The sequence below is a fragment of the Hipposideros armiger genome, unplaced genomic scaffold (genome assembly GCF_001890085.2).
Source record: "Hipposideros armiger isolate ML-2016 unplaced genomic scaffold, ASM189008v1 scaffold_716, whole genome shotgun sequence".
NCBI lineage: Eukaryota > Metazoa > Chordata > Mammalia > Chiroptera > Hipposideridae > Hipposideros > Hipposideros armiger.
Genome location: NW_017732066.1, coordinates 379,825 through 393,045, shown reverse-complemented (window position 1 = coordinate 393,045; position 13,221 = coordinate 379,825).

The following is a 13,221-nucleotide window of genomic DNA, read 5'->3' as shown; positions in this document are numbered from 1 at the left end:
CTTCCATAATCTCAGATAGCCATCTATCTTTATTGTGTCTCCCAAGGCACTGGCCATTCTCTCCACATACCTCGAGATTAAGCAAAACACCCTCCAGGTGCAAGTAAAACAAGAAGTAAAACAAGATATGCAATCAGTAAAGTCAGCCTGCGTGGCTCCCAACACTTCCCTTGAGCCACTGTGCCACATTTCCACTCTCTTTCATAGTATAAATTGCTGAATGCTCTCCTCCTGTCCTGTCTTAAACCCATCCTACTGGAAAGGTCAATGATGATTTCCACCTTGCTAAATGCATTGCTGATTTTCAGTGGTTATCTTCTGTGTTGCAAGTAGCAGCATCGGTCACAGCTGACGTGTCCATCCTTGAAACACTTCCTTCATTTGGCTTCCAGCTCACCACAATTCCTGGGTCTCCTCCTACTTGTGCCAGTTCCTCGTCATTTCCCTACTTCTTCATGTTGAAGTGCTCAGAGTCTGTCCTGGGACGCTATGCTTTTCAACCTACATTCACCTTCCTTGATAATCTCATGCAGTTTTGTCGCTTCAACTTTCAAATTTAACTCTCCAGTTCTGAACACCCCCTCGGGTAAATTGAATTGCTTATTTGACCTTTCCACTTGCATGTCCAGTAGACATCTCTAACTTACCATACCCCAAAGTTAACTGATGATCTTCACCTCCTCCGCAGCCCTGCTCCAATTCCACTCTTCCCTGTGTTTTCAGCATTCAGGCCAATAACCTGGAGTCATCCTTGACTTCTTGTCTCACACCCCACATCCAACCCATCAGGAAACCCTGTTGAGTCTACCTTAAGAATATATCTAGAATCCACTGCTACCAACCTGGTTTGAACCACTCTCTTATCTAATCTAGATTATTGCAATAACCTCCTAAATGACCTCCCTACTTCTATTCCTGTTGTCTTAAAATGTTGGTAGGATCATGTCACTAGACTCAAAATCTTCCAGTGTCTCCCATCTCACTCAGAGAAAAAGAAAAGTCTTTATAGTGATCTACAAGGGCCCTTCAGGATCTGCCCGACCCCCACCAACTACACTTGCCTCTCTAATCTCATCTCCTACTGAGTCCTCCTTGCTCATTCTGGTCCAGTCACAATCACTCTTTTTTGCTATTTCTCAAATGTGCCAAATACTCTCCCACGGAGGGCCTTTCCTTTGGCTCCTCCCTCTTATGAGGCCCCTCTTGCCCCAGATATCCAAGCCTTGCCCCAAGTATCTGTATGGCACCCTTCCTTCCTCAAGAATATTTTCAAATGTCCCCTTCTCAATGAGACTTTCCTTGACCACAGTATCTAAAGTGCAGCCCTTATCCTCCTTCTCTACTTCTTTCCCAAAGCACTTATTACCTTCTTAATATACACTTATTTATTTTGTTGATCACCTGTCTCTCCCACCTAGACTGTAGGGCATGAGACTTGTAAATGTACATGATTTTCCCCGCCCCCGACTACAGTATCTGTAGATCCTAGAACACATAGTAGGCATTCAAATAATATATGAATGAACGGATCAGTGAGTGAAAGCATGCCTTTCCTTTGATTGAAGGGATAACCATTCCTTATATAAATAAGCAATATGTAACTGCTCTTGCAAACATTTCCACTGCTAAAAAAAAATTAAGTCAAAATTTCTAGAATGATTATTGCTGTAAATATAACCAACATATTATGCTACAGCATGAAATGTAAACATTATTTTCATCAGAAAGAAAGGTAGCTATTTGCATTAAGCTCTTGCTCACCTAGGTGTTGAAGGGTAATTAAAGGAGCACGTACAGCATATCTATAGAGCCTGAAAGGAAAGATAAGTCTTATTTTTGAGTCTATGGCTTGGTTGTATCAATTTGTCATCCTTTCACTTTTGTTACTCACTGAATGAAAAATGAGCTGAAACATTTAATACAGCAATTCCTTGCATTTAGAAAGTTTTTAAATTAAGTAAGAAATGTGTCTCATTTTTTTCAAAGCTCTCTATAAGTACAGAATTCTTAATTTTATGTTAATTTGAGTTCAGAATGGAATTTCAATGATGCTATTAGGTTTGGAGGCCATGTGTTCTGGTGGGAAGGAATTCTTGTTTGTTTGCTTTGGGTTTTTTTTCCTCTTCTGCCTTTGCCAATAATTTGATCAGAGATTTCAAGGAACTCCCATCACTTTTTTGTTTCTAGGCTGCAAAACTTGAAGAAGAAAAATTACTGCTCTTTTATAAGAATGTTGTCATGTTTTATAAACGAATGTTGGGAAAGGTAAAAATACTCTAAAATCTGAGGAAGAAATTTACAAGTGAATGTAAAGTGCTATTATGTATCCCACATGTGAAAGGAGAGGCAGTTTTTAGGACTCATGCGAGGTCGGTAGGACAATTAACTTCACGAACTTATCCTAGAAAAAGTGCTACATACCTCATTGCTGAATATCACTACAGTCACCTTCTAAGTACTCCCCTTGGGGAGCTATGCACCGATGCCAGTGCCTAGTCCACCCTTCAAATCAATTTTGGAATTCTTTTCCTGGAATGGCCATCAGGGCTGTCATCGTGTTGCCCTTGATGTCCTGAATGTCATCAAAATATCTTCCTTTCAATATTTCCTTTCTCTCCGGGTAAAGAAAGAAGTCATTGGGGGTCAGATCAGGTGGGTAGGGAGGGTGTCCCAATATAGTTATTTGTTTACTGACTAAAAACTCTCTCACAGACAATGCCATGTGAGCCGTTGCATTGTTGTGATGCAAAAACCATGAATTGTTGGCGAAAAGTTCAGGTCGTCTAACTTTTTCCCGCAGCCTTTTCAACACTTCCAAATAGTAAACTTGGGAAACTGTTTGTCTAGTTGATACAAATTCATAATGAATAATCCCTCTGATATCAAAAAAGGTTAGCAACATCATTGCAACAAGTTCGCAAACTTAATTGTCAGACCATTGTATGTGCCGGGGCATTCCAGTCATTTTATCTACATATTAAAGGACAGGGTGACCCTGGAGGGCTAGAAGACGTCATTCAGGTTACGTGTGGATTGCTGCTTGTTTTGGATTATAATCCTTTCACAGTCAGTCTTACCTGTGTTGCTACTTCTGTAAACCATTCTGACCATCACTATGTGAGTGGTGGCCCTACTAGCTCAGCATCTGTCAGACATTTGCTGTGTGACTCCTGAGACATCCCGCTTACTTGCATGGAAACTATGTCCTTCCCTGAGGAACAAACCTAAATGACATTTAGCTAAGACAAAAGAAATATTGTTTTGCTTTAATTTTGACTCAAACCAAAGCACTGATGGTGGTGGTGGTGGTGGTGGTGGTGGTGGTAGTAGTGTGTCTCTCAAGGCCCTATGGGTTCATTGAGGTGGTCTGACTCCATCCTAACAGGCCTGCCCTGCTTTCAGTGAATGAATAAACATCATAAGAGCTAAAACTCTGGGTCTCAAAATTTGGACATAGTTTAGAAATAGGTAGAAAATTAAATCATCAGTAAAGGAAGCATACTGACAAAAGTACTTTGAAATGAGTCTTTTAAATTGAGTAAATTGGCTAAATTAACCTGGAGTTTCTGAATAATACAGACATGTTTTATATTTGGCACCTTTATGCTGGTTTTTTTACAGCTCCTATTCTTTCTTATTCTCTCTCTCTTTCCCGCACTCTAGCTTCCTTTTACTTGCTCTCGTTTTCTCTTTCTCATTTACAGACTAATCAGAAAAGAACTGATGTCAATAAAATTTGCCTCTTATCTCATCACCTTGATCAGTACATGTTTGCTCCTGATCGGTGAGTCTTGCGGGTTTGTAGCTGTAAAGACCCTTTTCCCATCAGTATGTTCTAAAATACTTTGTTCTGTGCTCAGCCCAATATATGAATATTACTTAAGTTTATATAGGCTGAGAAGTAGCTATTATCTCAATTTGGCAGTAAAATAGTTGATTACTTCCTGAAGTACCTCTTTAAATCAAGAATCCTCCTAATAAAAAAATGTTTTAAAAAAATTATCTGAAATTGAAGAATATGAAATTAACCAGCCTCAATACACGACTCAGGCCTCTCCTGGGCTGTTTTGAAATGCCTCCTTTCACCTCCCCGAGTGTCCTGGAATTGGGGCGGGTAGGTGCAGTGAAGAATGGCTGGATGTTTGCTTAAAGGTGACAAGCCACAGTCCTGCCTCCAACTCAGCTAATAACCGAGTGACCTGGGAAGGACCATGGGCTTTCTCTCTGCTCATATGTCCTACATAGGGCTCAAGATGGCATAAAGAGAGCAAAAAGCTTTAAAAGAAAGGGGCTTATGGAAGTTTCTAGTATGATTGTCCTGTTCAGATTCTATGTCTCTGTTTTAAGCATTTAAACTAAAAAAAAAAAAATCACTTACAGTGGTCACAGTGAACACTCCTAGGCCTTTATTATTATTATTATTATTATTATTATTATTATTATTACTTCTATTTTTTTATTACAGTTGTCATTCAATATTATTTTATATTAGTTTCAGGTGAACAGTATAGTAGTCCCAGGCTTTTGCGACGCTGCTGCACCAAACATTTCCGTTTTACAGTGGCTTAAAAATAATGACATATTTTCCCTCTGTTTTAAGGTCTTATGAGTTCTGTCACTGTCCTTGCTGCATTTAGGATCTGGGACCACAGCAATTCACACCCACGGAATCCTCATGGAGGGGCGAGCTCATATCACTGTGAATATGGGATTGCAGTCCATTCGACAAGTTCCAGTGGGAATGTAGTCAGCAGAGGAAACCACATCCAATTCCTGATGAAGGGATTATTACTAGTTTAATATTACTTAATACTGAAGTGTTAATTCTGCCTCGGCCATTAATTTATAAAACCTCGAACTCATGCACCTTAAACTCATCTTTTTGGAGGGTCATCCTGCTGGCTACCCACAGAACTAGAGAAATTGTTATCATTATTGATGTAACAAAGGCTCCTGTGGGTGTATTAGGTATGTTTTTCATTATGCATATGCATGCAAACGCAATCCTTTCTTATCTAGGGTAAAATAGTCTCCACATGTTCACTAGAATATTTAAAAATAAGAAGTGAAATATTCATGACATAAAGCATACAGCCCTTAATTTAAAAATATTTAGACATATTTTCAGAAATTTTAACAATGAGGTCAATTCCTTGCTGAAAATCAGAATTCCCATTTTTCCTCACATACCTGGGAAAGGGAAGCCCCTCCCCCTATTCCATCACCCACAAGAAGGCCTGCCCAGGTGGCAGTGGCCAGGTCTGTTTGGTTTACCAGAACTGTGCCTGGCATTTTGAATAAGTGGACTCAGGCTCCACTTCAAAGTGGCTAAGCTTTTCTTATTTCTGGGACAAAATTCCTGTCCTATGAGCAGCATCTAGGTGACTGGGTCCAGGCACCACCCACAGGCCACACGTGTAACGGGAAGTAAAATTTTCATGACTCCATGAGGTTGCTCTGGAAATTGAAAAAAGGAAAAGAACTTAATAACCATTTTTAAAAAGCACCAATTTCCTGTTTATTTACATAACTCATGTTGAGGACCCCAGCTAAAGGACAAACTCTCAGTTTAAGGTTTCTCCCAGTGGTGTTTAAGGGTGGAGACCAGAAGACTGAGCTGTTATTTTAGCAAATCACCTAAATGGATTTTTGAATGTGGAAAGGCAGGTCCGGTGCTCAGTTTAAGGTCTTAATCAAAGCTTATCTGAGGCAGAGAATACATTAATATGACTTCAGACGTTAGCAGCCAGCAGCTAGAGTGGAGAGGAAAGGCAGCAGGGATGCTGAGAGGGAAAGCTGGGCTGAAAAGATACCAACAGGTTGGGCCTGAAGGGATAAACTTGGCCTTCTCCAAGTCAGGGGATGACAATAGCTTTTGAGGACAGCTATGTCAGGCACAACGTTATTGTATAATACCACTAATTCATTCAGCAGATATTTACTGAGTACTTATTGCATGTCAGGTCCTATGTTAGGCCCCAGGAATCCAACAATTATTTAAGAAAAGAAAAGGACAACATCCTTACCTTCCTGATACTTAATTTCTAGCAGGTAGCAAGTTATTAACTCAACAAATGCATTTGGATTGAGTTAATTTTAGGGTCAGGAAGAAATGAACAATCTGGGGACCTTCTCTAAATTGGGGAAAGGGCAGCTTTTCTAAGGAAATGACTTCTGAGCTCAGGGATAAAGAATGAGTAAGGGTTCCAAATGCAAGATGTGGAGGGAAGAACATTTCCAGGACACAGAAGTGGGTAAGAGCAACAGGCCCGCAGCTGGAGCAGAACGAGCAGCCAGGAGAATGGCACCGGATAAAGTCATCGGATTGAACAGGGATGACATCATGCAGAGCCCTGTAAGTTCTGCTTAAAAAAATTTTATTTAGTCTGAGCGAAATGGAATTGTCCGAAAGCTTTTAAATAAGGGGAGGGCGTGATCCAATTTGAGTTTCTAAAAGCTCATTCTGGCTGCTTTATGGAGAACAATTGAAAGGGACAAGGGTAAGATAACGCAATAGGCAAGAAGGGTGTCACGTGGACTGAGTTGTGGCAGTGGAGACAGAGAGGCTGAGGAGTGCACACACGGTCCTGCATGGCTGACGAGCAGCAAGTCAGGAGTGTTGTCCCACAGCTTATAACTTCCTGCAGCATCTCCGCTGTATGATCTGAGGAGGTTTGCAGTACACCTATCCCCACCATGTTGTTTAGAGAAGACACAACAGACATTAGGCCAGTCATCCAAATGAAGAGTAAGTAAATACAGTTTCCTCCCTTTCTGATGGGCCACTGCCCAAGGGGATCCCTGCTCACATGAACATATTCCTTTTAGAACAGAGGCACGCAGAGAGTGCCTTTATTTTGGTTGGTATTTCCATTTCTACTTGGCTCTGTTTGAGCTGCTCAGCTGGTGGATACCTTTGTTTACTCAACACCTTTTCAGGAACCACTCATCTTTTACTACCATTTTCCAGACAAGCATGTGTTGTGTGGTTTCCCAGCAGCCCATGCTGGGTCCTCTCTCTTCCCATTATGCATCGGGGTGCCCTTATAATATTGACCCAGAGAAGTCCCAAAATTTCCACAGTAAGAATATGGAGTTGAAAGCAGGGAGAAGATAGAGTGAGGTTGTGAAAATACCCTGCTAGCAGTAGGAGAAATGTAAATGGAAAGCACTTACCAAGAGATGCCTTTTATAGCATCTACATTATTATACTAACAAAAGTAAATTGTATTTTGATTCTGGCCGGTTGAAAAACCACGTCCTACATGTATGAGGTATATAATCAGCTTAATCAGTTGCTGATCCCAGGACAATTTCATCCCAGTGTATTGGGAGAGTGCAAATAACATAGAGTTTATTCCATTCTTCTTAGTAATTTAAATGTCACTTTGTTAAATGAACTTGAAGACAGATTTGCATTACTTGAATGCAGGCTTTCCAATAATAACATAACACTTTTTTTCCCCTTCCAGTACCAAGGCAATGTCTTAATGTAAAAAGCAAGTGGTCAAATTCAAAACATTTTCCCAAATGAATGTCTTTTAATGCTCTGATTTTTTTGTTTGTTTCTGATGTCAACTTGATTTTTAAAGTCTCACTAAATGTGGAGTTATTAAGCTATTGTCTGTTGACCCACTCCTTTCAAACCCAGTTGTACATTACTTTATGGTACTGGATCTGGAACTCTGCAAACCAACCCCATTTTTGGTTTGCCTGCTCCTTCCCTGATAGGCTCTGCCAATTGGAGGTGCTAGAGGTGCATTGGAGGTAGAAGCGAATGCTGGTTCCTTCCTGTTTGCTACCTGTTCCTGTAGTGTCACCCCAGCCTCATCTCGTCACTCACGCAGCAGCTGTTCAGTCAAGTAGCAGCAATTGAATATAGTCTGTAGTTTTTCCAACACTGATGGAACCAGCTTCATCTCACTGCATCAGAGATGCCAGCACCAGCCTGCCAGCGCTCCCTCCTGGAAGTCTGGGTCCCAACTCTGTGGGGTCCCTCCCTCAAGCTTCTACATTTAAACAATCTCAACCTCCAGTCCTAGGGGAGGAGGTGCTTCCTGAAGTTGCTACCTCTACGATATCTTAATGTTCCCTTTTTGCCTTTCCAGCTCCCTCAATATCTTGTTAACAGTTCTTTATGTTAAACTGTCTCTGTTAAAATATAATAGCTGATATGGTTTCCATTTCCTGGGTGGACACTGACTGTCACATAGGTCCGGTGGAGCCACTGAGAGTGACTGATATGTGTGGATTTTGAGGTTTCAGCCTCTTTCTGAATGCCGAGACCGTGAAGATCAGAACTTTGTGTCCCTGAGATGGAAACTTGTCACTTGCATGATGAGGAAGCCACATTGCAGCCCAGTGCAATAGATGCCAGCTGACATCCTCGGGCCCAGCCAGACTTTGCTTTATATATCACAGGCTGAAAAAGGCCAGCAAAAGAAGCACTGTAGTCATGATAGAAATGAAAACCATAAAAGCTGCATTTGCCAATTTTTCCAGCTGGTCTCTGCTGAGAATTCTTAAGTAGGAGAATAGAGGGATTTCGTTTCCTAAAGGAGCTGATAATATTAAAGAATTTTAAGCTTTGGGTTTGAGTGACTACAGCTCCAAGCCCTAGGTTAGCTTTCAGAAGCTGTCACTATACTTCCTGTGGCCAGAGTTATACCATAGAACTCAGAGAACTGCTGTAAAGTCCTTTTCTTCTTCATTTGTAAACATTCTGACAACAAAATGCTGAAGAGGAGCTTATAAAAAATACCATGTAGTCCATAGCAAGGAGGTGGGGTCAGAAAGCCATGGTTTCTGGCTCCAGTATTTACCAGCTGGGTAATCTTGAGTGAGTGACATTCCAACTCCCTCACCTGAAAAAACACAATGGTGATCCCTGCCTGCAGCCCTCCCTGACCCCAGCATCTTCTCTAATATACCTGAGTCCTCACTGGACTGACACCTCCTCAGAGGCAAAATAGACCAGGTTGGTGTGACGATGAGGTGCAGACTCTTACCATGAGATAGGGTTCACAGTTTCCTTTGCTTTTAGTCTTTATCCCCATCATCACCATGTCCACACTATCTTGCAACAAGGAGAACCAAGACATATATTTTACATTTTTAAATTAAATTTATTGAGGTGACATTGGTTAGTAAAATTATATAAGTTTCAAGTGTACATTTCCACAATACATTACCATATATTTGACCCCGTTTTCCCTCTTCTACCACCACTCCTCCCCACTTACTCTCTGGTAACCACTAAACTGTCGTCTGTGTCTAGGAGTTTTTGTTTCTTTGTTTTGTTCCTTTGTTGCTTTCAGTTTTATATCCCACATATGAGTGAAGTCATATGGTTCTTGACTTTTTCTGTCTGACTTATTTCACTTAGCATGATAACCTCAAGATCCATCCATGTTGTCCCAAGTGGCAGTATTCCTATAAGAAAACATTTTACATTTTATGGAGCTAGTTTCTCATCCCACTTTTTTTCCAACTGTCACCCATTTCTTTGCTTCCTCTGGGACACGAGTAAGTTACATTGTGATGTGGTGGAGAGAATGTATCATACTGAAGCTTATCTACCTAGGCACCCTGACTGCCCTATTAATATGGGCAGAGATTTTCTGCTTTGAGGCCATGGGGCATCTAGGCTTGCACCTTCTCCAAGTGTTGTCGGAGAGTGGGCCCTTCTCAGTGCAAAGTCCAGGTCCTTGGCAACTTGAGCAAAGAATTGAACGAGATGCCGGAGTAAAGTAACTGATGAAAAAGTTTATTCGAAGAGATAGTACATTTCAAAGAACTAGAAGTAGGCCCGAGCAGTAGAGAATGGCTCAAGGGCCCATTATTAGAAGATAAATTACATTCCAAAAGTTTGGAGTGGACAACGTGCAAAGGCGAGGCTCAAAAGACTCAAAAACGGGAGGAAAGGATTCAAAAAGGGAAGAAGTGGTCAAAAAAGGAAGAAGCAGTCACAAGGGGAAGGCGTCCAAAAGGGCGGACTTCCCAGGACTTGGAGGTTTTATCCCCTTTCTCTAGAATGGGCTGTTCCCTTATGGCATGGGACCACTTGATTAGCACCTGTAATTGACAAGTGGTACTGTGCAGGTGCGAGTGACTGGTCTGATCTAGTTGGCTATTTTGTACCCAGTTGTTTCAGGGGTAGATAGTTATAATGAAAAGAAGTTTTGGGTGGAGAGGGGAGATCACCAGAGCGGTCACATCCTGTGGGATGTGCAGGAATGCAGAGACCCAATGCCTGCCTCTAACTGCCTGCCTTGTTTTCCCCTTGAGAGACGTGGTCCCCATTAAATCTCTATGGAAGCTGAGGGACAGGAGGTCTCTTCTTCTATCTGCTTCCTGCTGGGCAGGGGAATAGAGCTGTCCCTGCCTATTGGGGGATTCATGGAACTCTCACCTTAGCTGATCTCAGATGAGAGGAAGGGGTCTCGAGCTCTGCCTGGAAGACCATGTTGGCTTCTTTGGTTGTGATTGGCAATCTTGCTAGGGTGTCATCTGTATCCCTAAGGCTCTTGAATGAGGAAACATAGATTTCAATTAGTAAATCTGTTAGCTCTACAATCTACTGTTTAGGATTCAGAAACTGATTTACAAAGCAATTAAGAAGCGGGGTGGGCAGGGGAGTGTGTCTTTAGTCTAGAATTCACAAAGTGGTTAGAAAATTAATCAAAGCCAAGAGCTAAGAAACTAAGAAACTAGGGAGGAGACTTAAATTTTCTATAGGAAAGAAAACTTAAAAGTTTCTCAGTAGTGAGGGGAAGGGGGGCTACTCAGTCAGCCAGTAACACAAGCACTTCCAAGATCTCCAAGCCTCCACATATAACCTTGGTATCACCCAAAAGGAAACGGGTCATTCCCTCTTGATTTGGTCCACTTAGTCCCAGATAAATATTTTAAACAAAATTTGAATCAAATCCCTCTCCTGCTTTAAAGCCTAAAGTGACTCCCCCTCTAAGCTACCATGTGGTCTTTGAAGATGTCTCCACAATTGCGTATCTCCTGGTAGTTATATCCTGTGTCGTTCCTTTGGTGCTGAAACCAGGCTGACAGCAAGGCTTGCAGCCTCTGCCTTGTTCTCTCGGAACACCCACTCTGGGGAAGACAGCTGCCGTGTAAAAAGTCCAACTACCCTGACACCACCACCATCTTGTGAGGAAGGCAAAGGTAGCCATATGGAAAGGTCCTGAGACTACAGGGAAGGAAAGAGGCCAGCCACCCCAGCTTTGGTTGGTAGATTCAGTCCCAGTCAAGCCTTCACATGACTCTAGCCCCAGCTGCCTACTGACTGCAACTATATGAGAAACCCCGGTGACCGCAGCAGAACTCCCTGGTGGAGCTCAGTCAGACAGCAGTGGACACTGGAACAGGGAGGGGCTGGAGCAGCAGGGCTGGCCAGCATCCGTCTCTCTTCATGAAGTCTGAGGGCCACACCATGTGCTCTCTCCAGGTGGGCTAAATGGGCTTCCTGCAAGCATGGAGTCAGCTTCCAGGAGCAAACAACCTCAGAGTCAGGAAGTGGGAGCTGCCTTTTCCTTAAGGCAAAGAAACCGGCACAATGTCATTTCCACTATCTTCTATATCAGTCAAGCAGTCACAGAGCCCAGGTTCAAGGGCAAGGGACATGGATCTCCTCTCGATAGGAGATGTCTCAAAGAATTCAGCTGCCATGTTTACAAACTGCTGTTAAAAAAAATAATATAAATGGAACCACCTTAAGATGGAGTCAGAACTGACATCCCAAAGGAACTGCCTTGCATGTCTTATGCCTCAAATCTATGGAACGTTAAAACAGGGCAAAATAACGTAAAGCAACATTGTGTCTCAAAGAACGGTTTGCAAAGATAACAAGAAAGCAGATATTATGGCTTCTGGCCTGATGACGACTGGGCTGAAAATTAAAACATCGTTTAGAATTGACACCACTTTGTTATGTTACTTGTACCAATAAAAATGCCTTGCTTCTATTGATATCATTGTTCCCCTTCCCTTTCTCATAAATACCTCTTGCCTTTGTCTACTAGTTGGAATACTACTTGGGCTTCAGCCTAAATCAATGTTTCCCAAAAAGCTGTTATTTTTGGTCTCAAATAAATGCTTTGAAGGGCCTTTTATTTTTAGGTTAACAGTGTTAGAATCTGATCCCTGGCCACAGATTATTTGTATTTCTCTCAAGTGCAAAATACATTCCCTGCTCCCTCTCTTGCACATTCCTACCATTGCAGGCATCACACTGTTTTAATTAATTGTTTACATGTTTGCCTGCCCTCTGAACTTCATTCATCTTTGGATGCCTCATGGAGTATATGCTTATTACCCAGTATATAATGTATATCCAGTAAAGGTTGAACCACCGTAAATTACACTGTACACACATACAGTAAATAGATTGTAATCAACATAAATGGAGAAAAAAGAATACCGGTCAATAGCTAAATTAAATACTGTATATAATTACTTATCTTCCAAACAGGTATCTCCCTCTTCTCAATTCATTATGATCACCTTGAAAATTAAAAATACATTTGAAAAAATTTGGAAGTAGAAATGGAACCAGCAGGAGGTGGCTCTTAAGTCTTGCTGGGGAGCAAATAATTATATTAACATCCACTCTCCTGCTTTACCTGCTCATGTTGCATCTTTATTTTTGCCATCCTTTTCTACTGAGCTGGGTCAGAGTGAGAGCAGGAATCAGAAAGGTCCAACTGCCTGGTGGGACCTTGTTCAGTAGACAGGTGACTCACCAGCTCCTTCCACCATTTTTATCTCTCATCAAAAGCACTTCAATCTCACATGTCGGGTGTAGACCAAGGCAATGGGTCAGTCCCAGCCCTGAGCCATCATGGAAAGCAGGGTGGAATACACATATGAGGAACAGAAAGAGGGGGAAAACTTTGATTTAGATTAAAAACGTAAAAACCAAAAGCAAATTCAGGAGATATTCCTATCGGCATTAGGACTTTTCTAAGATGGCAGCCAAGGAGAGAAGTTTCGAACTTTGAATGTGGTGCTGTCAGCCCCACACCTGCAATCTGGGAGGGAACCCATTGCTGCCTCATCAGCTGATGCAGGACTGGTGCAGGATTAAATTCCCAGGAAGGGGTGAGTTTTCAGCGGTGAGGGATCTGGGGAAAGCCAAGAGAAGGAAAGCCGTTATTCATTCATTCATTGTCTTACAAACAAGTATTTATGTACAGCCTATTCTGTGCA